A 27,537-nucleotide genomic window follows, 5' to 3' on the forward strand; every position below is an offset into this window, starting at 1 on the left:
GAGAGAGAGAGAGAGAGAGAGAGAGAGGAGAAGAGGGAGAGAGAGAGAGAGAGAATATCCCTGTCTAGGCCCTTCGTTTGACACCCAGTGTCACAAGGAAAAAAAAGTCACCATCAAATCCAAAGTCGCCTCGATTTTAGCCCATGTTGTCTCCCAGGAATTTTAAAGTTTTGTGTTTGATGGTTAGTGTGTTAGTTACCTTTTCTCTTCTTTTTAATTTTTATTTTATGTGCATTGGTGTTTTGCCTTCATGACTGTCTGTGTGGGATGTCTGTGTGGGACTGTTGGACACCCTGGGATTGGAGGTGCAGTCAGTCGTGAGCTGCCCTGTGGATCCTTTGGAAGATCAGTCAAGCTGCTGAGACATCTCTCCAGCCCCATTAGTCCCCCTCCCCTCCCCTCCCCCTTTTCTCTTCTTTTCATCCTCCCTTGTTGTTTTTTTTTTAAAGATTTTTTTATTTATTATATTTATTATATATAAGTACACTGTAGCTGTCTTCAGATACACCAGAAGAGGGCATTGGATCTCTTTACAGATGGTTGTGAGCCACCATGTGGTTGCTGGGAATTGAACTCATGACCTCTGGAAGAGCAGTCGGGTGCTTTTAACCACTGAGCCATCTCTCCAGCCCTCCCTTGTTGTTTTTAAAACAGGGTTTCTTTGTGTAGCCCTGGCTGTCCTGGAACTCACTCTGTAAACCAGGCTGGCCTTGAACTCAGAGACCTGCCTGCCTCCCGAGTGCTGGGATCAAAGATGTGGAGGACCACCATCACCCGTTAGTTACTTTTCTATGGCTGCGATGAAACACTGTGGCCAGAACAATTTACAGAAATTATAAAAAGCCTGTCCTGACTGTCATCCTTCCTCTTTCAAGACATAACTCCCAAATCTACCTAAATAGTGAGAGCCCCAGGGGCCAAATATTAAACTATCTGTGCCTGCAGGAGATGGTCTCATTCGAACCTCTGCAGTTGCTTTAAATTTTATGTAAGGTGGTTATGTTCTGTTCCATTTCCTTATTTTCTTTATTTATTTTTCCACATGGAGAGCCATGATTCTGATAGTACTCACTGAAGAGACTTTACACTTAAATCAGTATTTTCCTTTGGGCTGAAGAGGTGCCTCAGCAGGTACGAAGAGATATTGCTTTTCCGGAGGATCTGGGTTCAATTCCTAGCACCCACGTGGGTGGCTGATTTGCCTCCGGCTACAACTCCAGGGGACCTGACCTACTCCATGGGCACCCATACACATGGCACACATGATTAAAAAACAAATGACTCTAAAGACTGTATGTGTGCTCAGTCTGCACGAATGTCCGTTGTACTAAGCACACGCCTGGTGCCTAAAGAAGTCAGAAGAGGGCATCAGATCCCAAGAGACTAGAGCTACAGATGATTCTGAGCCTCCACATGGGTGCTGGGAACCGAACCCAGGTCCTCTGGTAGTGCAGTCAGTGCTCTTACTGTTGAGCCGGTCATAGTTGTACCTTTATCGCAGGTCTGTAAACATGTGTGCAAGCCTGTTCAAAGATTGTCTAATCTGTCCATCTTTGGCGTGGTCTCTTACATTCGCCCGTGAACTTTGTAACTCTATGAAGCTAGCCTGATCCCTACTGGAAATCAAAGGAACCAAGGATTATAGTGAACTGGTCCGTTCTCCTCAGGTTGTCAGGGAGTGGGTCAGAATCCAGTCTACACCTGCCTTACTGATTCTAGGCCATTCCAATGCCTTGTGCTACTTGACACTGCTAGACTAAGATGTGACTTATAACACTCAAACCTTACAATGTCCACCACCACACGATCCAGCCACCTCTTCCCTTGAGGATTTTTGGAACCTTGGCGAAGATGGAGACCTCTCAGTCAGGGGTCCTTAGGATCTCTGCCATTTGTTATGGTAATGAGAGCCAGGACTTCCAGCATCCTCTGTGTGACCTTGAGGACAATTGGATCTCTCTGCATCAAACTGATTTTCCCCCCTCCGAAGTCACTTTGTTTTAGTTAGAATCTTATCACTATCATGAGATACCACGACCCTGGCAACTTTTATTCACCCCTGAGATAAGGGATAACTTTGACTATCCTGAAAGGAGCTTCCTAGACCAGGCTGCCTTCAAACTCATAGAGATCTACCCGCCTCTGCTTCCATAGTGCTGGGATTATACGTGTGTGCCATCTTGCCTAGCAAAAAAAAAAATGGAATTATTATCAAATAAAATATTGAATTCCGGGTTGGGGATTTAGCTCAGTGGTAGAGCGCTTGCCTAGCAAACGCAAGGCCCTGGGTTCGGTCCCCAGCTCTGAAAAAAAAAGAAAAAAGAAAAAAAAATATTGAATTGAGCCTGGTTTAGAGTTCAGAGGTTTAGTCTGATGTCATCATGGCGGAAAACGTGGCAGCCTGCAGGCAGGCATGGTGCTAGAGGAGGAGCTGAGAGTTCTACTTCTGGATTAGTAGGTTTCAGGGAGAGAGAGAGATAGAGATAGAGATAGAGATAGAGATAGAGAGAGAGAGAGAGAGAGAGAGAGAGAGAGAGAGAGAGAGAGAGACATTGGTCCTGGTTTGAGCTTGTGAAACCTCAAAGCCCACTCTCAGTGCTGCTTTTCCTCCAGCAAGGCCACACCTATTCCAGCAGGCCACATCTTCTGTATGTATCATTCTTTTTTTTTTTTTTTCTTTTTTTTTTTTTTTTCGGAGCTGAGGACCGAACCCAGGGCCTTACGCTTGCTAGGCAAGCGCTCTACCACTGAGCTAAATCCCCAACCCCCCAGGCCACACCTTCTAATAGTGCTCCTCCCTGGGGGGGGGGGTGCATTTTCATTCAAAGCACCACACACTTTTCCTGGGCCCTGTCATTGAGGAATTCCTCTTGTCAGTCTGAAGACTGCTTAACGGGGATCATTGAGCGGGGAACTGTGTTAAAATTCTCCCAGGAAAGATGAAATCTAGGTTGGCTCTTTATGTGAAATATCTTTAAGGTTTGCAAGCCAAAAGTCAGTTTGAAAACCAAAAAAACCAAAAACCAAAACTGGGCCTGGAAAGATGGCTCAGTGGTTAAGAGCACTGACTGCTCTTCCAGAGGTCCTGAGTTCAAATCCCAGCAACCACCTGGTGACTCACCCGTAACTCTAGTGCCAGGGCATCTGCTGTCCTTTGTGGTCTTTGGCACACACATGGTGCTCATAAGGTCAGTCAGGCTCACCCACATGCACATTTAACAAACGCACAATCATTTCTCAAACATGAAAGGGTTGTCCCTTTTCCTGAGATGGGAGTTCTCTGTGTTAGACATGGCTGTTCTGGAAATCTCTCCATAAACCAGGCTGGCCTTGAACTCGGAAATCTTAGTGTTGGGATTAAAGGTATATACCACCTCTGCCCAGCCCAAGGGGTTGTCTTTCGCTCAAAATCATAGGGACTGGGGAAATGGTTCACTGGGTAAGAGTGCAACCCATGAGGACCTGTTTGAATCTTACACTCACTTAAAAAGCTGAGAATGGCTGCATGTACCTTTGACCCCCAAACTCGGGGGGCCAGAAATGAGCAGATTCCAAGCATTCACTGACCAGGAAGCCTTACCAAAAGATGATGAGTTTTGGGGTGATGAGTTTGGGGTTCATTGAGAGATCCTGCTTTAAGGCAGTAAGGCAGACAGCGATAGAGGAATATACCTGACATCATGTTTTGGTTTGAACACTGACATGTGTGCAACACACACACACACACACACACACACACACAAATTGTCAAATAACAAAACTATGTTTTGTTTTTTTTTTTTTTGGTTCATTTTTTCGGAGCTGGGGACCGAACCCAGGGCCTTGCGCTTCCTAGGCAAGCGCTCTACCACTGAGCTAAATCCCCAACCCCAACTAACTATGTTTTAAAGATCTTAATTGTAGCCAGGCTTGGTGGCTCACACCTTTAATCCCAGCACTTGGGGAGGCAGAGGAAGATAGATCTCTGAGCTCCAGGCCAGCCTGGTCTATAGAGTGAGCCTAGGCTACATCGTGAGGTCCTGTCTCGAAAAAACAAAAGCAGTAAAATTGAAGCGATAAGGTTGGTCTTCTAGATAGAAAAGGGTTGAAGAAAGCATGTAGAAGTTAGTATCTTTGTATAGCAGAGGCAGGGAGAAGGAACTAGAGAAATAACTGCCTACCATCTGGCTGACCCAGGTTGCTCTTTTTGTTTAAGGGTTTGTGCACAGACAATCACTACTCTGCCAGTTTAAAATGGCTAGCCCTAAGTTCTTGAGAGGTCAGTTTAGCTTGTTGGTGTGGAATTTTACTACGCATGACTCCATTTTGATTTCCAGTATGCTCTGCGGGGGGGGGGGGCACCCACTTAATTCCAAACGAGGACGGGGCAAGCAGTTTTTAAGAGAACGCACATTTTGGCAAGCAGTGGAGTACTCATTTATGGAGGGCACACAGTAATAGCGATCAAATTCGGAGTCAAATATTCATCTGGCACTGAAAGCAAAGCCCGTGGACACTGAAAGATGAGAGGCTTCCCTCTGGGAGGACGGGGCACCTGGTAATGTTTTCAGAGATTCAGGAGACCACCCTACTAGATGGGCAGGGGTCATTGACACCTCAGTTGGCTGTTTGAAAACAAAGCATGTTTGAGGCCTTATTATAGTACCGGACTCCATTGGAAGTGCCTTTTATGCTACTTCCCTTTACATATTCATTAAGACTTTTTTTTTTGCTGGGCAATATAAACTAATAAATCGTCAGTTTAATTCTACAGGAATATCAACGTCTGTGGCTGACAATGAATCCCTTTTCTGATAAGAGGCACCTGAGAACACACATAGCATCCACCGTTTTTTTTTTCCCCCCACTGAGGGTAGGGTCTATATAGAATAATTCTTCTAAAAAAACTTTTATCTTAGGTATATTGGTGCTTTGCCTGTGGTATGTCTGCGCATCGCATTCATAACTTACATACAGACTTGTCGTGAGCCCCGTTGTGGGGGCTGGGAGTTGGAACTGGGTCCTCTGGAAAAGGAGTCAGTGCTCTTAAACATTGAGCCATCTCTCAGCCCCATAGATGGCAGCTCTTGACTTTGGAGCAGAGATCGGAAGGAACCCAGGAGGTGAAAACTAGATTTGGGTACTAAACTTGGGGAGAGTCCCCAACTGCCTGAACTGTCCCATTGGCCGTGCAGAGGAAGGACCCGTATCAAAGAGAGGCTTGCAGGTTCTGGAGCCCTTCCTGACTAAGGCGGAGGCGAAGGCGTTAGTTAGCTAGGGCACAGCAATAAGGTAAAGTAGTCCAATGTCAAACGAAGATTTACAAAAACAAAACAAAACAAAAAAACCACAACTCTTTTAAAGTGTGTCTTACATTCAGTTTGGAAGAAGAAACCTGGTCCTGAGAGCTCAGCTCTCCGTGGCTCCCCAGGAGGGGGCTCGCACCTCTCAGCCTATGTCACCAGTTCTGACCCAAGCTCGGTTGGGGCTGCTGAGGACCAAGGGCGCGCGCGGGAGGCGCCCAAGGCGGCGGGGAAGCCCGGTCTCGGGTGTCCCCGCCCACAGGGGCGCGGCCGCGCCGCGCTGTCATTGGTGCCTGGGAAGCTGACGCGCAGCACTGGCCGTGGCCGTGGGGCCCGCGGAGGGCGGCGCGCGGCTGATGAAACCGGCTCGGATTCCGCCCGCGTGCGCCATCCCCTCAGCTAGCAGGTGTGAGCGGCTTTCTGCCCGCAGTCTCTACACAGCTCAGCATCCTGACGCCTCCTCCGTGAGTACGCGATCCTTGTGATTGCCCAGGAAACTCTAAAAACCTGGGTCACCTCGGCATGTGTGTGTGTGTGTGTGTGTGTGTGTGTGTGTGTGTGTGTGTGTGTGTGTGTGTGTGTGTGTGTGTGGCCTCGGGTGGCGGCTCAGGCAGGGCGAGGGTTCTTCTTATCCTCTCCATCTCGATGGGTGCGTGGGGCGGACACCAATATTCCGGTCGCCTCCTCCGAGTCCATCTTGGTCCTTTGCAGGCGCGGCGTGGTGCATGATGCAACAGCGGGAGGGAGTGAGCACGGGCGACCTGGGTGACGCCCGCCACGCGTGGCCGTGTATGGGCTCCACGTGGGCGCGGGAACTACGCTGGCTGTCCCGGGTGGCATCTGCAGTCACCGCTGTCTGGGAGACCTTCCCATACATGGCGCGGTGCGCGGCACCCCGCCCCGCCACGCGGTCCCGGGCAGTGTCGTCAGCCGAGCCGCGCGCAGGATGGACTCCGTCAGGTCTTCCAGGCAGGTCCCGTATGACCGGAGACCAGAGATTCCTGTCCTCCGGGTCGCCTCCATAGTCTCCAGAGGCCCCCTTGGAGGGACTCCCTCTTGGGTGGGTTTTCCTTGTGACCTGATTCGGCCTGCACAGACTGTTCTCCCAGATGGTGCGGAGTGGGAGGAAGTTCTTCCGGCTCCGTAGACAACCTGTGCTCAGTGTGTTTCTCTCTGTCTAGTGGAAGACTTCCTGGGCACAGCCAGGTCACCAGCCAAGGGTGTCTGTAGAGCAGCCCTGTGTCGCTCGCTCCAGCCCACTGCTGTGTGGACGTGTGTGTTAAGATAGCCAGACATGTGCTGAGATAGGCAGACATGTGCTGTCAGGAAAACAAAACAAACTAAAAAAACTACATTTCCCAGCACCCGCAGTTATACTCTCACGTGCAAGAGGACAGGGTTTCAACTGTAGGTGTATTTCTTGTAAAGGTGAGTAAACTTTCACTAGAACCTGGAACGTTATCTTCTCCATTATCTTTTGGTTGACTATCTTAACTGTGATGGATTCAGTTTGTAAATTACTTGGGATTTTTACAACATTTCTTGTCCTTCATGTGTGGTTGAGATAATAGGAAACCACAATACAGTCATCCCCCTGGTATTTTTAGTTGGTCTCAATGGAAATTATTATTTTTACTTCAACACACCCTTCTGCCACTAAAACAAAAGGGCTTGAGTCACAGGATCAGAATAGACATTTAGAGGGGAAAGTCACCCCATGAATTTAGCGTTTTGAGATTACGTTTTACTTAAGGGTGAAATTTAGAGGGTATAAAAGGGAAGGGGTTGGGGGTGTGAATAAACAAAAGGAACGACTTATGTAGAGATAAGAGATACCCCAGCGGCTGGGGCAGAATCTCACAGCCCCTGGGCACCGTCTTGGCCCATAATTACAGGTTTTAGATTTTTCTTAACGGTGTGAAGACAAGCTGATTCCCTTAGGGATTTCTCTTCTGAGATACACGGTCATTATTACATTTGATAAATCAGTTTCCCTCTACCCCCACCTCACCCTGTACTCTACCCACCCCACCCTGCCCCGCCCCCTCTCCTGCCTCACGTAGGCCAGAATGGCCTCAAACTTGCTACTTGGCAAAAGATGACCTTGATCCTTTTGCCTCCCTCTCCTCCCAAATGCTCGGATTACAGGCATGTGCCTTGCATGGATCGCAGTTAATGCAGGGTTAGGGAACATCTCCTGCACACTTGGGTTGCAGGTTTGCACAGTAGGTGCATTACAGGCTGGTTTTTTTGTTTTGTTTTATTGGGTTTTTTTTTGGGGATGTAATTAAATGCATTTATTGCTGTTTAAGTCTGCTTTCTTTTCACTAAGCCCAGTAAAAATAAAATACATGCTTGCATTATGCTTGGGGAATTGAAGCCTTTTTCCAGAGTTAGAGGGGTTTATTAGTCCTAGGGAGGAGTAAGAAGAAGGAAGATGGTGTTAGGGGAAGAAATACCCAGTAACCTGGGGCTATCTGGACATCTGTGCCGAGTCACCTACAGGCATCTCCGGAAATGCCTTGGTATTTCACCTGGTTCTTAGTCAAATACTCCAGGCAGGACGTATAGATGAGGCCTCAGAGCAGTTGTTCTCAACCTCCCTAACACTGTGACCCTTTTTTTTTTCTTCCGGAGCTGGGGACCGAACCCAGGGCCTTGCGCTTGCTAGGCAAGTGCTCTACCACTGAGCCAAATCCCCAACCCCAACACTGTGACCCTTTAATATAGTTCCTCATGCATAAAATTACTCCATTGCTACTTCACAGCTGTAAATTTGCTGTTTTTATGAAGCGTAATGTAAATATTTGATATGGGACCCGTGAAAGGGTCATTGGACCCCCAAAGAGATGGAGAACCAGTACCCTAGTGTTTTTTTCACAGTCCCTTAAGGCTGGGGGTGAGGTGGGGCCGGGGAGGTAGGGAGTGGGTATTTGAGAGGGGAATGTGTGCTTGGGATTAATATCAGGGCCTCTAACATGCTAAACATACGCTAGCTACTCTGTCACCCCTGGCCCGCCACCTGGATACATTTTAACCATAGATCCAGTAAGATTGGCTGGTGTTTCTGTGTGAAGAGAGAGCAAGATGCTGTACTGAGGTAAATGGGTAGGCTGGTCAGGAAGCATGCTGGGTGGAAGACAGACACTCACACGGTTTGTTTACATTTATTCTAAAGATTTACTTTTATTTACGTGTATGTGTCTGTGTGAATGTTTGCCACGTGTGGGTACCCCTCGAAGCCAGATTGTGTTGTAACCCTTGGGGCTTGGATTACCAGTTGTTGTCAATGTCTGATATGGGTGCTGCTCGTGAACCTGGGTCCTCTGGAAAAACAATAGTCTCTTTTAAATGCTGAGCTATATTTCCTGTCCCAGGAGAAAAAAGACTTTGGCAAGTTTACAAAATAAAATGGCTAGTTCATTCATTGGTCCATCCATCCATCCATCCATCCATCCATCCATCCATCCAAGGTCTGGCTGTATAGACAAACATGATATCCTGCCGGTTCAGCCCCCAGAATCCTGGGGTACACACTACCATGCCTGGTACTTCAAATAACCTTTTAAAAATTTATTTGTTTAGAGACAAGGTCTCAGTGTTTAGCCCTAGCTGCCCTGGGACTCACTATCTAGGCTGGCTTGCCTGGAATTCACAGACATTCACCTGCCTCTGCTTCTCAGGTATTGGGATTCAAACTACGCACCACCATGCCTAGCTTCATGTTCATTTAAAAAGTTTACATGTATGTATGTATGTATGTATGTATGTATGTATGTATGCATGCATGTATGTATGTATATATGTATGTATGTATGTATATGCATGCCTGTTTCTCTGTATGTGCACCATATATGTTCATTGTCCCCAGAGACCAGAAGAGGGTGTCTGATCCCTTGGAACTTGAGTTATAGGTGGCTGTGAGCCCCATGTGGGTACTGGAAACCCAATTCTGGTCCTCCATAAGTGTTCTTAACCACTGAGAATTTCTCCAGGTAACTTTATGAATATGTTCACCACCAAAGGACAGGCTTGTACCAATGGACTCTCTTGGTGTCGTTGAAACTACCAGTAGTGGGGTTTGTTCAGGCCACCCCAAAGATGGGGTCTCTTCTGGCTTTGTCTGTTGCTCTTCACCCCCCACTCGGGTTGGGGATCCTCTTAGAATTCTAAAAAGCCTTTGGGCCTTGAGCCAGCAACCTGAGATCTCAGGTGTGGTGTCTCTTCCTGGTCGTGAGCTTGACTACCTTTGGAACGAACTACAACCCAGAAATGGAGGGCTCACCTGGGATCCAGATCTTGAGTCCAGAAGACAGGCCTCTGACCTGGAACTCGACATGGGATAACACACTCTTTTGACCCACAGTGCGGTTTGAGGCATGGCGGTCATGAGAAGCTTAGGCCCAGGCAAGGTGGTACTCACCTTTAATCTCAGGAGACAGAGGCAAGCAGATCTCTGAGTTCTGAGGCCAGCCTGGGTTCAGAGCAAGTTTCAAGTAAAGAACAGCTTCCACCCAGGCATGGTGGCACACACCTTTACTCTGGGCCACACCCCTTTCTGGAAGCCTACAGAAGGACAATGGGAAAGGAAGGGTTTGTCGGCCCCCTGTTTGCACTTACTTGCCAGCATATCTGTTGGAAACTCCTTCGGGATTCCAGCCGATACAGAAGACCAGGTGAAAGAACTCACCTCGTGGGACTGAGCAACTCCCAGCTTCTTGGACTTCCCGTTCACAGCCGCCCATTATTGGGTTAGTTGGACTGCAGACTGTAAGTCATTCAATAATTTCTCTTAACATATAGAGACATTCCAGGTGTTCTGTGATTCTGGAGAACCCTGACTAAGACACCAGGCCAAGGTGTAGGCTTCCTTCTAGAGTACTCCTACACCCCCAAGACAGGGTTTTTCTGTGTAGCCCTGGCTGTCCTGGTATTTACTCTGTAGACCAGGCTGGCCTCAAACTCGAGGTCTGCCTGCTTCTGCCTCCCGAATGCTGGGATTGAAAGCGAGAGCCGGGTTGGGGATTTAGCTCAGTGGTAGAGCGCTTGCCTAGGAAGCGCAAGGCCCTGGGTTCGGTGCCCAGCTCCGAAAAAAAGAACCAAAAAAAAAAAAAAAAAAAAAAAAAAGGAAAGCGAGAGCCACCATCACTCGGCATCTTTGGTGGTAGGTTTTCAGCCTTGTAAACCCCTTTGACCTCTTCTGTTCCTTTGTAATAATCTACATCCCCCGTCAAGTTCAAAGCAGCCTTGAGAATGATTGCATCCGGAGTTGTTCGGAGTGAGCCACAGTTTGTCAAGGGCAGTTTAGAACATTTGACCCTGGAATCTGCCTCCGTGGGCATTGACTGGGGGAAAGGTCCATAGACTGCTGACTCTTTGCAATGGTGGCTAGGGGTTGCTGCCTATGGATCCCTGTGGGTAAAGGTTCCGCCATGCCAGAGAGACTTCGGAAGGGTTAGCCCTCCTGCTACAACCCAGAGGTTGCCTTGGGCTCTTCCTCTCTGGTGGCTGTCATGCACCGTGGGGACCTGCAGATTGTTCACTGTGTGGTCCCACCGTGATCTCAATGCAGGCCACGGTTAATGAAAGGCTCTACCCTTCCAGCAGGGAGTTAGGAACAGGCCCTTCCCCCGTTCCCTACCCTCCAACCCCACGCCAGGTTCCTGAACTTTATACACTTGAGATTGGGAAGATGAAGTCCCATAGTGTTTCTTCAGCAAATTGACACAGGCAATTCCAAGTCGAAATTCCTAAATCTTTCTTCCTTTTAATACCAGCAAACAAATCAAACTCAGAGAAAGAAAGGGTTGTCCCTTAAAGGTATATCTTGGGATGAGGGAATGTCCTATCGCACGTAGGCTGTGTCTTAGGGCATTGTTTCTCTTTTTCCTTGTAACCTCTCCCCTCCTTCTGGCAGAGGTGGATTCATTTCCTTACCTCTGCTTCTCTGTCACTGTGTTAAACACCATGACCCAAAAGCAACTCGGGGAGGAAATGATCTATTTCAGGTTACAATCTATCACTGAGGGAAATCAAGGCAGAAACTCAAGACGACTGGAATTTGAGGCAGAAACCATAGGAGGAACTGCTTTCTGGTTTGGTCCCCACGGCTTGCTTGGTATCTTTCTTATACAACTAGGCCTACCTGCCTAGGGATGGCAACGCCCATGGTGGGCTGGGCCCACCTACACCAATTAGCAAACAATAAACGGCCCTCTAGATATGGCCACAGGACATTCTTGATGGACTCGATTCCATTTCTGCTCCTCTTCCTAGGTGTTGACAGGCAAATTTAGCTGTCAAAGCTTATTGAGGTTCTTGACCTTAAGGAGAACCAGATGCTGTCTTCTGTGTGGAGGAGCTGGCCCAAGTTTTGCATCATAGAGCCATTAGCAGTAGCATGGCCTCTTGGTTTTATTTTAAGTTAATTTTATTTTATGGGTATGGTTACTTTTGCCTGAATGTATGCCTGTTTATCATGTATGCCAAGAGTCCGTGGAGGTTAGATGAGGTCATCAGATCCCTTGGGACTGAAGTTACAGATGGTTATGAGCCGGCCATGAGGGTGCTAAGGGTTAAGCCTGGGTCCTCTAGAAGAGAGAGACTGCTGAGCCACCTCTCCAGTCCCACAAGACCTCCTTGAGATATGACTGATCTGAGGTCAAGACCCAGTTTCTGAACTATAGGGGTCAAAGTGAATGTCCTGCCCTCTCCCAGAGAAAGGGCTGAATCCCAGAGTGGGCTTTTGTCAGTCGATGCCTCTTCTAAGGCACTTCCTGTAGCCGTGTGTACAAATGCTCTTCCATAGTTCGTTCATAGTCATTGGCTGCGTGTAACTTGTTTGTTTGAGACACGATCACAGTAAGTTGCCTGCTGTATTAGTTACTGTTCTGTTGCCATGATAAATAAAACACCAGGACCAAAGCGACGGATAGAAGGAAAGGTTTATATGGGCTTACCGGTTCCTGAGCGATGAGTCCATCCTGGTAGGAGAGCAGGGCAGCTGGCATGCAGTGCTGAGGGCTCATGAGTAGGGGTGGATTCCACAATAGGAGTGGTAGGAGGCTTTGAAAGCTCAAAGCCCAGGTCCCCAGTGGTACACTTCCTCCTGCAAGGCCACCCCTTCTAGATCTCCCCAAACAGCGCCACCAACTGGGGACCAGGTATTCAAATACATAAGCCTATCAGAGACATTCTCATTCAATCCATTACTCTGTGGCTGCTCTCTGAACTCCTGAACTCAAGCAGGACTCTGCCTTAGTCTTCCGAGTAGCTAAGACTACAGAAGCTTGCCCTACGACTAACATTTTTAGCTGTCGTTTTGAACTCCTCTTCCTGGAGAGAGGTGGTCTAGGTGGGATGATGGCCTCCCCTGTCCGTCATCTTAACATAGTCTGGCATGCACCCTGCTTAGCTGTTTGATTTAGTTCATTTTCCTTGAGACTGCCTCTATTAGGCGTGTAGGTCCCAGAGGCATGAGCTAGCAAGTTTTCCATGCCATATGGCCCTGGGTTTGTGAGCACTAGAGGGGAAAGCCTTTGGTGGTACTTTTGGCATGGGCTGCCAGGGTTTTCCTTGAGGCTGTGACCTTGGGCCCTGGTGCAGTCCTGGGTACAGTCTCCAGGTTCCCTTAGGCCTCAGGATCCAGTCTTGGGACTGTCAGTTTCTTGTGTTTTTCATTGAAGGGTGTGGTATAGAGTGAAGATGGGCCTCATTGCATATATATATGGTTGTGAACCACCATGTGGTTGCTGGGATTTGAACTCAGGACCTCTGGAAGAGCAGTCAGTGCTCTTAGCCACTGAGCCATCTCTCCAGCCCCAGCAGCACAGTTCTAATGCCAGCATTTACCTGAATCCCCTCAGAGGTCTTAGTTGGAGAGAAGTGCAAGAACTTAGAGCTGCCTCCGTTGAGGTAGTGGTACCTCTCTATTCAGTAAGAACCAGTAAGCAGGGTACGTGTCTGAGGCTTAAGGGGAGCCCTGAGACAAGAAGGTGTCAGAGTGTTGTCATCCCTCACTGTGTTGACTGTCCTCTCCCTCTGGGTAGCTTTAATTGATCTGCCACAATTGGCTGCAGATTTCCCCCTCTGTATCATCTCTGTCCGCCAGGCACCATCACCGAGCTTAGTAGGAGCCCCCTCCTTCAGTAGGAGGGAAAGAGCCGCTGATGGCTGAGTGTGGCGAATGCTCACGTACCTCATTAACGGCCTCGTAAGTCTGATGTGTTTTCTTGAATTCTGTCGTTCTTTTTATTGAGGGGGTCCTGAAGTGAGATCATATGCTCATCTAAGCAGTCCCAGGCAGGTGTGGCCCCGCCCCAGGCTGGTTTGGCCCCGCCTCACGCTGGTATGGCCACGCCCAGGCTGGTTTGGCCCCGCCCAGGCAGGCGTGGCCCCTCCCACCACAGACCTGAGCCTCAGTGTCATGGGGTAAGTAAGGCATCTGACAAGCTGTTAGATCTCCATGAAATCTCATTTCAGGAGACAAGTTCTCCCTTTGACTGCCCTTTTTCCTTCTCCCAGTGTGAGAATCCTGGGGAAAATCCTTTTTCTTTAGGGTTCATTCATTGTTTTAATAGTCTGATAGTTTGAGTGAGAGACACAGAGGTCTCTTAAGAATATCTTTCTGTCTGCTAGATTCCGACTGAGAGAAGTGGAGACAGGCTGCCCTGAGCATGCTAGGAGGCTGTGTTAAGTACCAGAAGGGAGATTTGAACCCAGGCCATTTGAACTCCAGCTCCAGAGTAACCCCCAAGTACAGGAGGTGTAATGGGTTTTAGCCTTGCCGAGCTCTGGCCTCCTGCCTTGCGATGTGTTGTGGTGGTGAATTAGTTAAACCGCTTTTTGCTCCCGTTGGGTCGAGCTTCCTGCCACTCACCCGAGCCCTCTGGATTTTCCAATGTAAGATGTACAAGTCAGCTGGTTTTTTTTTTTTTTTTTCTTTTTCTTTTTTTCGGAGCTGGGGACCGAACCCAGGGCCTTGCACGTGCTAGGCAACCGCTCTACCACTGAGCTAAATCCCCAACTCCTGCAGCTAATTTTGATGTCTTGACTAGCTCAATGGTTGGGTATTTCTAATCCTCCCCACGGCTAGTATACATTTCCCTCTGCGATTCCTGGCTTAACACTTTCTAATTTTGTTTTATCTTTGCTGCCCTGATACCTTCTGGGCAGTCCCTCCCCCCGCCCTGCCCCCATAGGACCGTTTTCTGTTCCACCTACATAGCTGGATGATTTTCTTCTGTAGCTCGTGAACTTGATCTTTCTCCCGAGTCATGGCGATTCTCCTTCTACTTCTTCCCTTTGTCCCTTGCCCAGAAATTCTAAAAGTCCCCCCTCTTTCATTCTGCCCAACTGTTGGCCATTGGCTTTTTATTGATCAATCAAAAAACAATTGGGGATAGGGACCTTCAGTGTTTGAACAAACAGATTCCTGATTTGGGGGAGCGCAAATTAAGACAAAGCATTAGAACCAATTCCCAACAGTGTGTCAATCACGCAGGGTAAATATGGAGACCTTGATCAAGACAAGTTTTCTTTGTAGACCTGGCTGTCCTGGAACTCACTCTGTAGACCAGGCTGGCCTTGAACTCAAAGAACCTCCTGCCTCTGCCTCCCTGGTGCTGGGATTAAACGCATGTGCCACCGTGATCTCCTGGCTATAGGACCTTCTGTTTTTTGTTGTTATTTTTCTTTTCTTTTTTTTTTTTTTGGTTTTTTTTTTTTTTTTTTTTTTCGGAGCTGGGGACCGAACCCAGGGCCTTGCGCTTCCTAGGCAAGCGCTCTACCACTGAGCTAAATCCCCAACCCCTATTTTTCTTTTTAAAAGAGATTTATTTATTTATTTATTATGTATACAATGTTCTGTTTGCATGTATGCCTGCCCACCAGAAGAGGGCATCAGATCTCATTAGAGATGACTGTGAGCCACCATGTGGTTGCTGGGAATTGAACTCAGGACCTCTGGAAGAGCAGACAGTGCTCTTAACCTCTGAGCCGTCTCTCCAGCCCCAGGACCTTCTGTTTTTAAGTACATGCTCAGGGGGCCATCCCACCATTGAGTAACACACTTCCTTCCTTGACCTGCTCCAGTTTCTCTCCAGCCTGGGACTGCCGTCTTCCTGGCATGGCTGGAGCTGGGGTTTCCGAGGCAGCTGTGCAGGGGTAGGGGGGCCTAGAGCTGACATGAGTGGCAGAGACTGGGCCACCTGCTTCCTAGGTGAGTAGCTGAGCATTCGTTCATGTCACTGGTGTCTGGATGGACACCTGCCCCAGACCCAGGGGTGCATGTGTGCTCTGCCCCACATGGTGTCTCTGCAGGGGGTCCCGTGGGAACAGAAGGCCAGTGGCAGCTGTGATCCTGACCCCACCCCTGCTCCTGGCTTTCCTTTGCTGCTTTCTATCATGTGGTGACATGGGAAGTGTCCCCTTCCTTTGAGGCCTTTGATGCCCCCAGAGAGCCTGAAACAGGAGCTGGTGGCTGGGGCCTGCAGAAAGCTTCTTGCCCTTCAGAGCAGCTCTTGGGGTCACAGCATGCACAGGGGGCAGAGTCACCGCCAGCCTCTTTGGGACGGATGGAGCTAGGGAAACTGGAGCCTTCTATGGCTTCCCTGGGTACCCTTGGGGCTTCTGGGAAATCCAACGTTGTAAGAGTTGCAGGAGCGCCTAGGCTCAGGCTCTCTTTACTTCAGTCCTCCAGCCGGTTGGGTTTCCCTGCCTTCCCCTTTCCTCCATCCGTGTAATGCGCTCTGATGTGCCCACACCACACATATATCGTACATCGACTCCATGTTATTCAAATGTAGTTCCCACAACAAATATGGCCTCTTCTGCACCCTTGGTATGCTACTTCTGTTTCCGGTTTGCTTGGTTTTCACTCTTCTTTCTTTTTTTCTGGGTTTGAGCCAAGGGTTTCAGGCACGCTAGGCCAGCGCTCTGTCAAGGAGCCACACCCCACCCCGACGGTATAATACCCAAATCAGGAAAGCATTATGGCAGACCTGTTAGTACCTAGCCCAGAGACCACATGCAGCTCCCAATTTTCCACGCGGCACCCCCTCGAGCTGTTTAAAACCCTTTTAGAGAGCCCAGGGTGGGCTTTCAAAAGCTCCTATTTGACACTCTATCTCTAAGCCCCTTTAAAAAACACCTTTCTCTAAGTACGAATGTTCCTCAAACACTTGGTCTCTGCAGCAAAGTGGGCCAGCTAGCAATTCCCACGCAAAGGCTTGGCACTGACACCAAGAGGAAGGCTTGTAGGAAAGGAACTCTGGGAGGCTCTTCAGCCCCGGCTCACCTGACCACCCAGACCTGTTTCCCAGCATCCTCGCCCGCAGAAGCTGTGTGTGGCCTAGTCTTCAGGCTATCTTTTATGACTTCGCCCACCCCTTGGGTGGCTGCCCGCCTGTGTGGGCAGCCTTAACCACCTTTGATGGTGCATGTGTCATGTGTGTGTATCCTCGGGGAGGATAGAGATGGCTAATAAGGATCTAGAACGTATTTGAGAGCTGCGGTGTTGCGAGCCCTCTCTCTTCTGCACTGAAGCCCTTGCTTTCTAGAGCTGGCAAAGATCAAGGGTGCCACATGCAGCTTGGCCATGGCCTTGGCCTTTTGCTGGTTCTGTATCTTGGCTGTTTCATACAGTTGCCTTTGAGTGACCCCCTTGCATCTTTTAGACGCCCCCTCCCTCAAGAAATAATAGACACAATTCTAAACCAGAGTTCCAATGGCTGCTGACTGCTACTCAAATTCAGTCTGCAAACACTTTCAAAATTGTTGGACATCCTCAAGTTCACTGTTAACTCATGCTGCTGCCTCCCCCTCCCCCCCATCATCAGTCACTGGGCGAGCAACCCTGTGTCCTGGCCTGGAATGATTTTTTTTTTCATTTTCTGAAATGTGTTTGTACCTCAGTTTCCCCAGATGTAAGCCCACAGCTGTATATGAAGAGACCTCTGAAGGTCATGATCAAAAGCTTCTAGTATTTTTCCATGTGTTTGTTTGTTCTTCTCCAGCCCCAGACCCTCTCCTTGAAGGAGTTGGCCTTGACAGTGACTCTAGTGGGCAGCGGCCCAGAGTTGAGGTACCCTGCTGGGCCCAGTAACTCTAACCTGGCCGGACCAGCACCAGAGGGCCACTCTTCAAAGAGACCCTTTGAAGTGCAAACATTTCCTTTCCTGAAAAGAAGGGAAATTGCAACCAAAAACGTATTGTTCTGTGCAGACAATGTTCCCTTCGATCAAAGAGGGAGCGGGGCTTATAAAGGTAGATTCACAAATTAAACCTGGGTGCCATCCTGTGTGTGTGTGACTGTCACCGAGGAAGGCTCACTGTGGGTCTCTAAGGTTGGTAAGACTCCATTTCCCCTTTTCCTTAGGATCCTGGGTCTAGGGCTAATAGATTGTACTAACTGTCTCTAGCATGGTCCTGAAAATATCTACTGGTAAATTATGCTATCTTCAAGTTAGAATATTATTCATCCACTAAAAATGGTATTTTCCAAAAATATTTGATATTAGGGGAAATATTTAATGTTAAAGGTGAAAAAAATCTGGGTCATCTTAATAACCTGGATATATTGCACAGAAAAAAAAAGCTTGCTAAAATTGGATTTTAGGGTCTGGGAGTGTACCCCAGTGGTTAGGACATGTGCTCATTAGCATTTGAGAGGTCCTAGGCTGTTTCTCTAGCAATTTAAATAAACACTGTTCTGTTCACTGCTTATAGATCCTAACATACTGTTCCACAAATACTTACTGGATATTTATATAATTAGTAAAATATATCTAAAGAGTCGTGTCTCTGAAGAGGACAGTGATGCTTTGGCTGGTGGATGCGGCCATAAATTATTTTCAACTTCTGTTGTGAACCCTGCCCTGGCTTCTCAGAATGGGATCTGTTCAGTTCCTTGCTACACACATCCTATGTTTGGTTCTTTGGTGCAAACCGTACAGGGTGTGGCTGGCTTTAGCTTTCAATGTTACAGGATGTTTTTGAGTTTTCGTTAGATTTGCTCGTTGTTGTCAGAAAGCGTCAAGTGGAAGCCTGGTTTTTCCTAGTAACTATCCACCTTGGTTGAGAACTCTTGCCCAACTGGCCCTCCGTTTGTCACCTCTGAGCGCCGGTTGTACTAAGATCCTCCGGCCACATGCCATCCACATTCTAAGTGGATAGTTTTCTGAGACGGACCTTTGTCTACCTGTAGTATCTACTGGCTCTGACATGTTCCTTGGTCAGGGAAGGCGTCCAGTACCGTCCCCTTCACCCCGTTGCCCACTCTGTCCCTTTGCCTGATGGTGCAGGTCTGCCAAGGGTGTGACCTTCTAGAAGGCTGGTCTCTGGTCCGATAGTAGCCATGCACCGGACAGAGTCTTCAAGCTTCTTTTGCCTACGACTGGAACTAAGAACTAAACTTAGTTGTGACCAAGTCCACACAGGGACATGCTGATTGATATAAGTACATTGATATGAAAACCTGTTGGACTTTTCTTCAGCTCTACCCGTGGTATACACTATGGGTGTGTGCTTGCTTCCTAGAATTGGATGGTGTAACTATTAATTTCAGTGCTTTTGAGTTTTTTTTTCCAGAGCTGGGGACCGAACCCAGGGCCTTGCACTTGCTAGGCAATTGCTCTACCGCTGAGCTAAATCCCCAACCCCTGCTTTTGAGTTTTTCTTGGGTACATTTTCTTTCTTCAGTGAGATTTGAGGAGGAGCCCATCTGAAAGGTTAATAACCTTGTCTTTTAGAGTTAAGTACTGTGGGAGGATCTGGAAAAAGTTGTTCACAGAAAGATAAATTTGAGCTTGGCGAGTCTTGAAATTGGAATACGGAAAACGCTAACTAACATTGGCAGGGCAGCCACACCCTTAAGTAGTTCTTTCGAAGGTTGGAGTTCTTACTTAAGGGTTTAAAGTTTTCCTTGCACCTTACTTAGCAAATAAATACCTTGTCTGCATACACTATTCTTAAAATAATCCTAACTAGTGGGATCAGTTGTCTCTAGCAAGGCACACAGACTAATAGGACCAACAGCCCAGCTTATTGAAACAATGTACAATTATCTGTCCTTGTTCATTGGCGGCTTAAAACAAAAACTTACTTCTCAAAACGAGGTTTCTGTAGGAATTCATAGGAGTTAATTGACAACGTCCTAGGGTTGGTATGTAGAAGTTCTAAGTATTGCCAACACTACTGTGAGCCTTTGAAAAGAAAGTCTGTGGGATTGTGTGTGTGTGTGTGTGTGTGTGTGTGTGTGTGTGCTTACTTTTCTATATATATGAGGGCTCATATACAAATTAGAAGAATTTTCCATACATCTATTACCTCAAATTAGAATACAAAAACTCATTGTTTTTTACATTTATTTTAGTGTGTGGGAGGGCACTCACACACAACATTCTTGCGGAGGTCAGAAGACAACTTTCTGGAGTTAGTTCTCTCCTGCTATGTGGGTACCAGGCATCGAACTCCAGTCAGCAGGCTTGGCAGCAAGCACCTTGACCCCCTGAGCCACCTCGATAGGCATGACCTTGAAGTCTTAGCCCCATGTTTGGTTTTGTCGAATAAACTTTTGCTGGCAGACACTTCTTTTTCGCTTTCTCCCTAAAGGGACATCTTCAGAGGCACTAAGCAAGAGGCCTCATGAATTCTTTGAGTACTTGTGTTGAGCTGGAAGGAAGGGATGCCTCATTGGTATCAGAGTTTGATGCAGTCAGAATTTTAGAAAGACAGTGTCTAATTCATCCATAGTGGCTTCACACCTAATTGCTAAGGGTTTATACTAGCCAGCAAGGTGTAGCTGCCTTGCCTTTTCTGGATGATTTAAGTAGGGGGCGGTGCTAGGGAGAGCAACACTCCATACAAGAGTCCCTTTTTGAACTCTGGGATTGTCCCTTTCTGTCCTGTGGTGAGTATCTTCTGGGGAGTCTTGCAGAGCTGCTCTGAGTTATCGAGAGTCTTGGGGGAGGGTCTTCAGACCTCTATGGGGCCAGCCAGGGGTTCAGATGTGCTGAGCAAGTGGAGTTTTATTCTGAGAAGCCCTGTGCAGTTCTGCACAGCTGCATTGTAAGAGTAGGGTCCAGGATTTTAGCCTGTCCCTTTTTGCAGAACTTCAGAGTCTGGCATGCACTCTTGCCTACAAGGCATGGCTTAAGGACAGTTCATCCCTGCTGGAACACGTCCCCAGGAAGGGCCTGTGCCTACAGATACCGCAGTATACTAGGGAACACGAACACCCAGGAGAAGTGTAAGGGACATCACAGGAAGCGTCTCCACTGTCAAGGCCACGGTATTTCTGCTGGTTTCCATCTTTCTAAAAAGATTACCAACAGGGACACCCAGAGCAATTGGGTGGCACACTGTGCCAGTAGGGGATAGCAATAAAGATAGAAGGAAGGCAAAGTCTGCAAACGTGAACTAAGAATTTTGCATAACATGCTTGTACCTTTCCTATCTGAGAAGTCCAACTTTGAGTATCTTTACGGTGTGTAGGCATCCGTGTATACACAAAAACCCTTCTTCCTGGGGAACTTGTGAACATCATCTCATTCCAGAGGGTGGGTCTGCAAGATCGCCTTTCTAACCCATTTTTAGGAACAGTTGGAGGAGCGAGCCCTCTAGAAGGTGCTGTATCCGGGATGATTACAGAAGCTCTGGATTGAAAAGCTAGCTGGCACAGAGAAGAGGCTTCAAACTCCTCACCCTCTGACTGGTGGTTCCCTGCCCAGTCCGTGCAGTCATTTCTATTCCGGGTGGTTATCTGTTCTCAGCCGACATGCAGATAGGACAGAACTTCTGCAGAGGTGGGGCTCCTGGCAGTGCAGCTAAAATGATAGCCAAGGGCCTGGTGGGCAGGAGGGGACAGAATATATAGAACAAGATGCAAGAACTTAGCCACCGAAGGAGGGCTGTTTTGGGTGAGAAGCCATCCTTCTTGCTGGAGGTCAGGTGTCTGGTGCAGCATGACCAGCTGCAGCTCTGACGCAGCTTTGACCTTTGAAGTCACAAGTCTCACTTTGAGGATTAAAGCTTAGGGTTTGTGGGAGGCTCAGTAAAGGCAAGCTGTCCTCGTCTGTCGAGTGTGTACACAGGGTTTAAAACTTTAGACCCCCAAGGGGATTCTCCAGGAGTCCCATTCCCTGCTGGCACATACATGTGTCCTTGCCTTGCTGTTAGAAGATGAGGGGTTGGTTAACGTGCATAGAGATGTTTCCAGAAGACTGAGCAGAAGAGATGGGCCAAGGCTTGTTCCCTCTTTGTCAGGAAATTCTCCACAGAAGAGGCAGATGTCAGCTTTCTCATTAAGAGCGGGCATGGGGAAGATGAGCCAAGCTTGGCACTGTCAGAGTTGGCATGGGATGCCAAGCTCCCAGGTCCCCTGCTCAGAGGACCTTAAACCAGGGTGCCACTTAGCATAGCATCTGGAGTATGCTTGAACGATTAGGTCTCCTTGTAACTTACGTATCTTGATTCTTAAGGTCTCAGGAAGGGTGGCTAGGGAAGGGGGTGTTCAAACACAGGTCCCACCCACCACTACCTCCCCAGGGGTGATGAAACCTTGCCAAGAGGAAGGATTTGGCTCTGAAGCGCCAGACTAAACCTTGGCTGTGTTTGCCTCTTATCCAGTTCAAAGCTGTCTGTCGGGTGCAGGATGTGGCAGAGGGGAATTCGACGTGAGAAAAGAGGCTGTGAAGCCCATCCACTTCTCTAAGAGCCACGTCACGGTCCTCAGCCTTCCCAAGGGTCTCACCGCTTACTGTGCAGTGACCCCAGTAGAGAGGACTCCTTTATTAAAACGGTTTCCTTTTACCTCCTCATAGGAAGAGAAATGAGATCACAATAGGAATGGGGTGTTAGGAAATGGAAGGCATTATGTGATCTTCCTTTGTTTTTGATTTTAATTTTTATCTGTATGTGTCTATGTGGGTGGGAACGTGGATGTGAGTGCATTGCCCTCCGAAGCCAATAGAGGGCATCAGTCTGCAGGTGGTCGTGTGGTTGTGAGCTGGAGTCGTTGTGAGCGGGAGCAGCTGGTCTGGGTGCTGCAAACTGAATCCCGGTCCTCCGCCAGAGGGTATGTGTTCTTAACTACTGAGCCATTCTGCTGTGGCCGCCGCATGATTAAAACAAAACAAAAAAACAGCGTGGGCTACAACTCACTTTGTAGACCAGGCAGCCCTTGAACTCACAGAGATCCACCTGTCTCCGCCTCTTGTGCACTAAGATTAAAGTTAGGTACCGCAATGGCTGCCTTACACCTTCCTTTCTTATGTTTTCTTTTTCAACACAGGGTTTCTCTGTGTAGACTGGGCTGTCCTGAAACTCTCTCTTTAGACCAGGCAGGCCTCAAACTCAGAGATCCACCAGCCTCTGCCTCTTGAATGCAGGGACTAAAGGTGTGTGCCACCATGCCTGGCTGTGTCTCACAAATTCATTAATTCATATGCTTGTCACCAGGCTTTCTTTTAATACAAAGAAAAATGTTATTTATAAAGCCCCAAACAATCAAATGTCATTTACAACACACATACACACACACACACACACACACACATACACACACACACACACACACACACACACACCTGCCCCCCTAATCTGGGACTTGTGGTCACCTCTGTAGTTGAATGAGCAGCCATGGGTGGTGGTCATGGTTTGGCTGGGCAGTGGATTGAGAGGACGTACCTTGCTCTGTTCCCCCTGGGTAGTTTGTAAATTTTGCCCTGTGTGTTGGCTTAGGAAAAAGTCAATCATTGATTGTTTTGAGAGAAACCAGGTTGGTTTATGGTCCTTCTTGTAGGGACCTAGGGGTCATTTATAATCATCTTCTTACGTGGTGTGGTCACTGGATATACACACAGTCTTCGTTTGGCTTAGCAGGCATTGTGGCTGACAGCGCATTATGACGGCGAGTCTGCAGCCGCGCTAACAACACTCACCCTTTTCAGAGGATGGAAAGAGGTGGGTCTGTGTCCTGATGGGTCGCAGCCAGGTGAAAGTATTCGTATGAGCTCAGAGGGTGTCCTTATATGGTTACTACTGCTCTGGTAAAGACCATGACCAAAAAAGCAACTTGGGGAAGCGAGGGTTCATATCAGCCTAATTATAGTCCATCTGGGAGAGAAGTCAGGGCAGGAGTTCACGGCAGGAACCTGGAGGCAGGAATAGAAGCAGAGACTATGAAGGGACACCGCTTACTGGCTTGCTCAGTTATTTTGTCTGACAGCCCAGGACCACTTGCCCAGGAATGGCATCACCTACGGTAAAGGTGGGTCCTTTCATAGTCATCATTAATCAAGATAATACCTACTACAGGCCAACCTAATGGATGTGTTCTCTCAGTTGAGGCTCCTTTTCCCAGATCACTCTAGCTTGTGCAGGGTTGATGATGATCAAACAAGGTGGAGGTGTAGGAAGATTGCATGATAGATGGCGTGTGCCACCCGTTAGCAGTATTACAGCATTGCCCGAGTGAGATGGGTCTGAAGGGATGTGACTATGTCAAGTGTGGGAACCCTGGGCTCTCAAGTGCCTTGAAAGAGCCTTCCACTTGAAGATGCCGGAAGGTCACCTCTGTTGTCCCATGCTCCCCACAGGAAAGCAGTTCCTGCTGGGTATTCATCCCGCCCTCCCCTGCAGGTTAGGCAGACTCCATGCATGTCTAAGACTTGGCTGTCTCTCAGTGCAGACCGCGGGCAAGGAGTTCAGACGCTGGGCCAGTGCCTCTGCTTTGGGACTTGTAAAGGAGCGTTGCGAGAATGACTTTCTGTGAGGATTTCCAGTTCTAATCAGGAAATGGTGACCTTTCGTGACTGTGGAGCCACCAGAGAGCACTGTGCAGTTAGGTGAGACTGTGAAATCCTGTGTCAAACGGGAACAGTGATGACCGTGTGTGGTAGAGAGGGACACGGTGTCTGGGGTGAGGACGATAACGGAGATGGTCATCTAGAAACCATCCCCCTGCCTGTTTCAGTTCAGAAATGACCAGCAGGTATGACTGTAAGGGGCAGAATGGGCTCCACCATCCATCTCCACATGGTCCACCAGATCTGTGCTCCTCAAATTAATATTCCAGAAGAGGTTCTGCCAATTAGAGCAATCTCTTTATCCCAGCTGTGGAAAGAGTGAGAAGCCTTATGCCCAGCGTTCCATGCCCAACAAAGCACCATTGGATGCTTTTCCAGTCATGGCAGGGCCGGGCATTTCCTGGTGTCAGGCCGGTGTCAGCCATGTCCTGTTGTGTGGGGAGTCTCTGGGGGAAGATTGGAATGTCAAGATAGGCCATGAGAAGTCTGGGTCCCCAGCTACCTCACCTAGGAGGAAACCTGAGATTATTTTTCAAAAAGTTATTAGCTAACCATACACATCAAATGCATACAGCTCCCATCAAAGGGAAATGAAAGGAGTTTTATAAATACGTATTTTTGCCGGTGCAACCCCACTGTGTTTGGATTTTGCAGGGATAGCATTTGGGCAATGAACAGTAGCCAAGCCCAGCCGAGAGGCTCTAGAAGAGATCTGGAAAAAAATCTCTCTATAGGAGTATGTGTTTGGGTTAGCTCTCCACCGTGCTCCGTGCACTTCCTGCCTTCCTGAGATGCAAACCTGCTGTAGCAGACTAAAGCAAGGGGCAAGATGAAGAGTTGAGGGGAGGTTCTTGTCTGCAAGGCACAGCATGCAGAGAGGTGGGCTAGGATCGGGACAGGATTCTGGAACTAAGAAGGAGAGGGCTCTAGAAAGAGCAGGGAAGGGTCACTGTCCAGCCCTGGTGTGCCTCAGGGAGCGAAGGATGAGAGCCTGTCTGGGATGCCTACTGTTGACTCCCTGTTTTCCAGTAGATTGCGCCTAGTTCTCCGCTGCACCTGCTTCACCTCGCTTTCCCTGGTCACCGGGTCAGCTGGCAGGAGGTGTGCAGACCCGCGGAGCAGAGTGTGAACACTCATTCCCTCGGAGCAGAGTGTGAACACTCATTCCAGTGCTTCCTCGGGATCCTTGACATTCGCCTGAGCAGGTGTGATCTGGTTAAGGCAGGCGGTGCACTGATGTGTGGATATCAAAGCAGTGTGACCCTTGGATTGAGCAGCAGGCTCTGAAGCGCATCCCCACCCCCTACCCCCCACCCCCACCCCCTTGCCCTTGAATCATATCCCTGGTTCTCGGGGTTCACAAGAGGACAGGACATGGCAGAGAACCAGATTTGCAGAAATAAGACTTTAGCGCAGTCCGTGTTCAGATGTCTTCAATATCTGCTCCCTGGACAGAAATCCGATAAGGGCTGCACCACAGAAGGGGGAAAGTTCTAGGTAGCCAGCTCCAAAGAAGCCTTTTTCTTTTGTTTGGGGATGGCAGGGTATGTGCCCAAGAAGGCCGTCTGCACCAAGGCTCAGGGTTTCAGAGAGTCACAGTCCCCAGTGAGGCGAGACACAGATTCCCAAGAAGCTGCAGAAGTCAGCGTTCCTCTCAGGCCTGACCGTGTTTTGAAATAAATTTAAATAGCAATTAAGTCTTTGCGTGACTGATTTTGAGGAAAGGAAAGTGGGAGTGGCCCTGGTGATTGACACTTCTCTGGCCCACAAGGGACGAGGTATTTTGGAGTTTGTCACGAGTCTTTGGACTATGCTATCATGAGACACGCCTGCTCACAAAGGTTGCTTTGTGAGCCTCTCCCAAGGCAGGACACTTGGCTGGAGTAGACATCGTTTCCCTGGGGTAGTGTTTCTTATGTTCTTGGCTCCCTGGCACAGGCTGCATGGAGGGTGCTGGCAGGGAAGAATAGGGTATGCTTGGGCCCCAGCTGTTGTCTGATTTAGAAATGTCCCCAAGGAGAACCAGTACTCTAGGGTATTTCCTTCTCCCATGAGTGACCATGCCCTAAGGGTTCATCCCTAGGTTGCAGTTAGGGTTGCTGTCCCCAAGGTTCCCCTGGTAAGGTGCTTTGGTTCCCACAATGGAAGCCTGTAGAAATAGCACCTTGACCCTGGTGACTGGCGGAAGTAGAGAAGGGCCTGGATTCCAGCCAGACCATCAGATGGAGTTGCAGACGAGAAAGCCTGAGGCTCCGTCTGGAGCCAAGTCTGCTGGAGGGGAGGTGACCTCTGAGCTGCAAGGCCAGGGAACCCTCAGCTCACCTGGCTGTCGACAGGCCGTGCAGTTAGACAGCTCACACCCCTATGGGGACTTTTGTTTGTCTATTTGTTTATTTACTCATATATATGGAGATGATAACCCCGGTTAGCTAGAGTAACTCGTGACCTTCCGTATTGATGCTGAAATCCAGGGTAATTCAAAGAGCCAGCAGCCTGGCCAGCCAACAGGAAGGTGTCAGGTCACCTTTGACTTAGAGCTACCTGGTGAGGGTGTAAGCGGACATGGGCTTCTGGTGTCAGAGTGACGGAGTTCCAGCTTTGGCCTTGACAGACAGAGCACGGGGATTGGCTTCTTGACCTCTTCCACCATCTTTAGGGTCCTGAGTACAGAGGACTTTTGGAGTAAAAATTAATTTAAAAAATCCCAATGCGGGGTTTCTACCCACCTTTGATTATTTATGTTCTTGGATGAAAACCACACATGGCCTTTATGTCTATAATAAGCCTTGAACAGTCCAAGAGCTTGCTATCTACCCTCCAGGCTACTTTCCTATTGATAACTCAAGTTATGACTTACGATGTTTTATCTGGGCTGCTGGTAGCTCCAGTCGGCCAGCCCACAGGGCCACCTTTTATGGCTCGGCTAAACCATGGTAGCTGCCCTTTCTCTTCCCCTACAAGTTCTAAGTTCGCCCCTACAAGTTCTTCTTCTATCCCATGGTGGCTTCTCTCTCTCTCCCAAGCCTGCCCAACCTTAACCCCACCTATGTCTCTTCTGCCCAGCTATTGGCTGATGACATCTTTAGTCACCAGTCACAGTTAACTGGGGGCAGAGTTACGCAGCGTCTTCCGTGGGGACGCTGTCTTCTCCAGGGCACTAGACTACAAGCAGCATTAGGCTAGCCCACTACAGGACTTGGTTTTTAGATCTTAGCACAGTGCCATGTGTGTAGCAACTGGACAGCAACCTATTCCCTCTGTATTGTTTCTCACAGGGTTTCACTGTGTAGCCCCAGCCGGCCTTGAACCTGGCATTTATCTTGTTTCAGTCTACCTGGTGCTGTTTCTTTCTTTCTTTTTTTTTAATTACCTTTAAAATTGTTTTTAAATTTAAATTTTTTTAAAAATTAATTTTATGTATGAATGTTTTGTAGGTCGTGTGTGTGTGT

The 27,537-nt window shown here is 48.4% G+C and overlaps 1 protein-coding gene across 1 annotated transcript in view; it reads left to right on the plus strand.

The window, feature by feature from the left end:
• Positions 1-5,666: 5,666 nt before the first annotated feature.
• Slc7a1 (solute carrier family 7 member 1) overlaps positions 5,667-27,537 on the plus strand; it is a 73,472-nt gene continuing 51,601 nt past the window's right edge. The window contains 1 exon segment of the mRNA NM_001399982.2: positions 5,667-5,746. The gene's annotated coding sequence lies outside the window, so the exon portion shown is untranslated.

Source organism: Rattus norvegicus, chromosome 12, assembly GCF_021556685.1.
Source record: "Rattus norvegicus strain SHRSP/BbbUtx chromosome 12, alternate assembly SHRSP_T2T, whole genome shotgun sequence".
Taxonomy (NCBI): domain Eukaryota; kingdom Metazoa; phylum Chordata; class Mammalia; order Rodentia; family Muridae; genus Rattus; species Rattus norvegicus.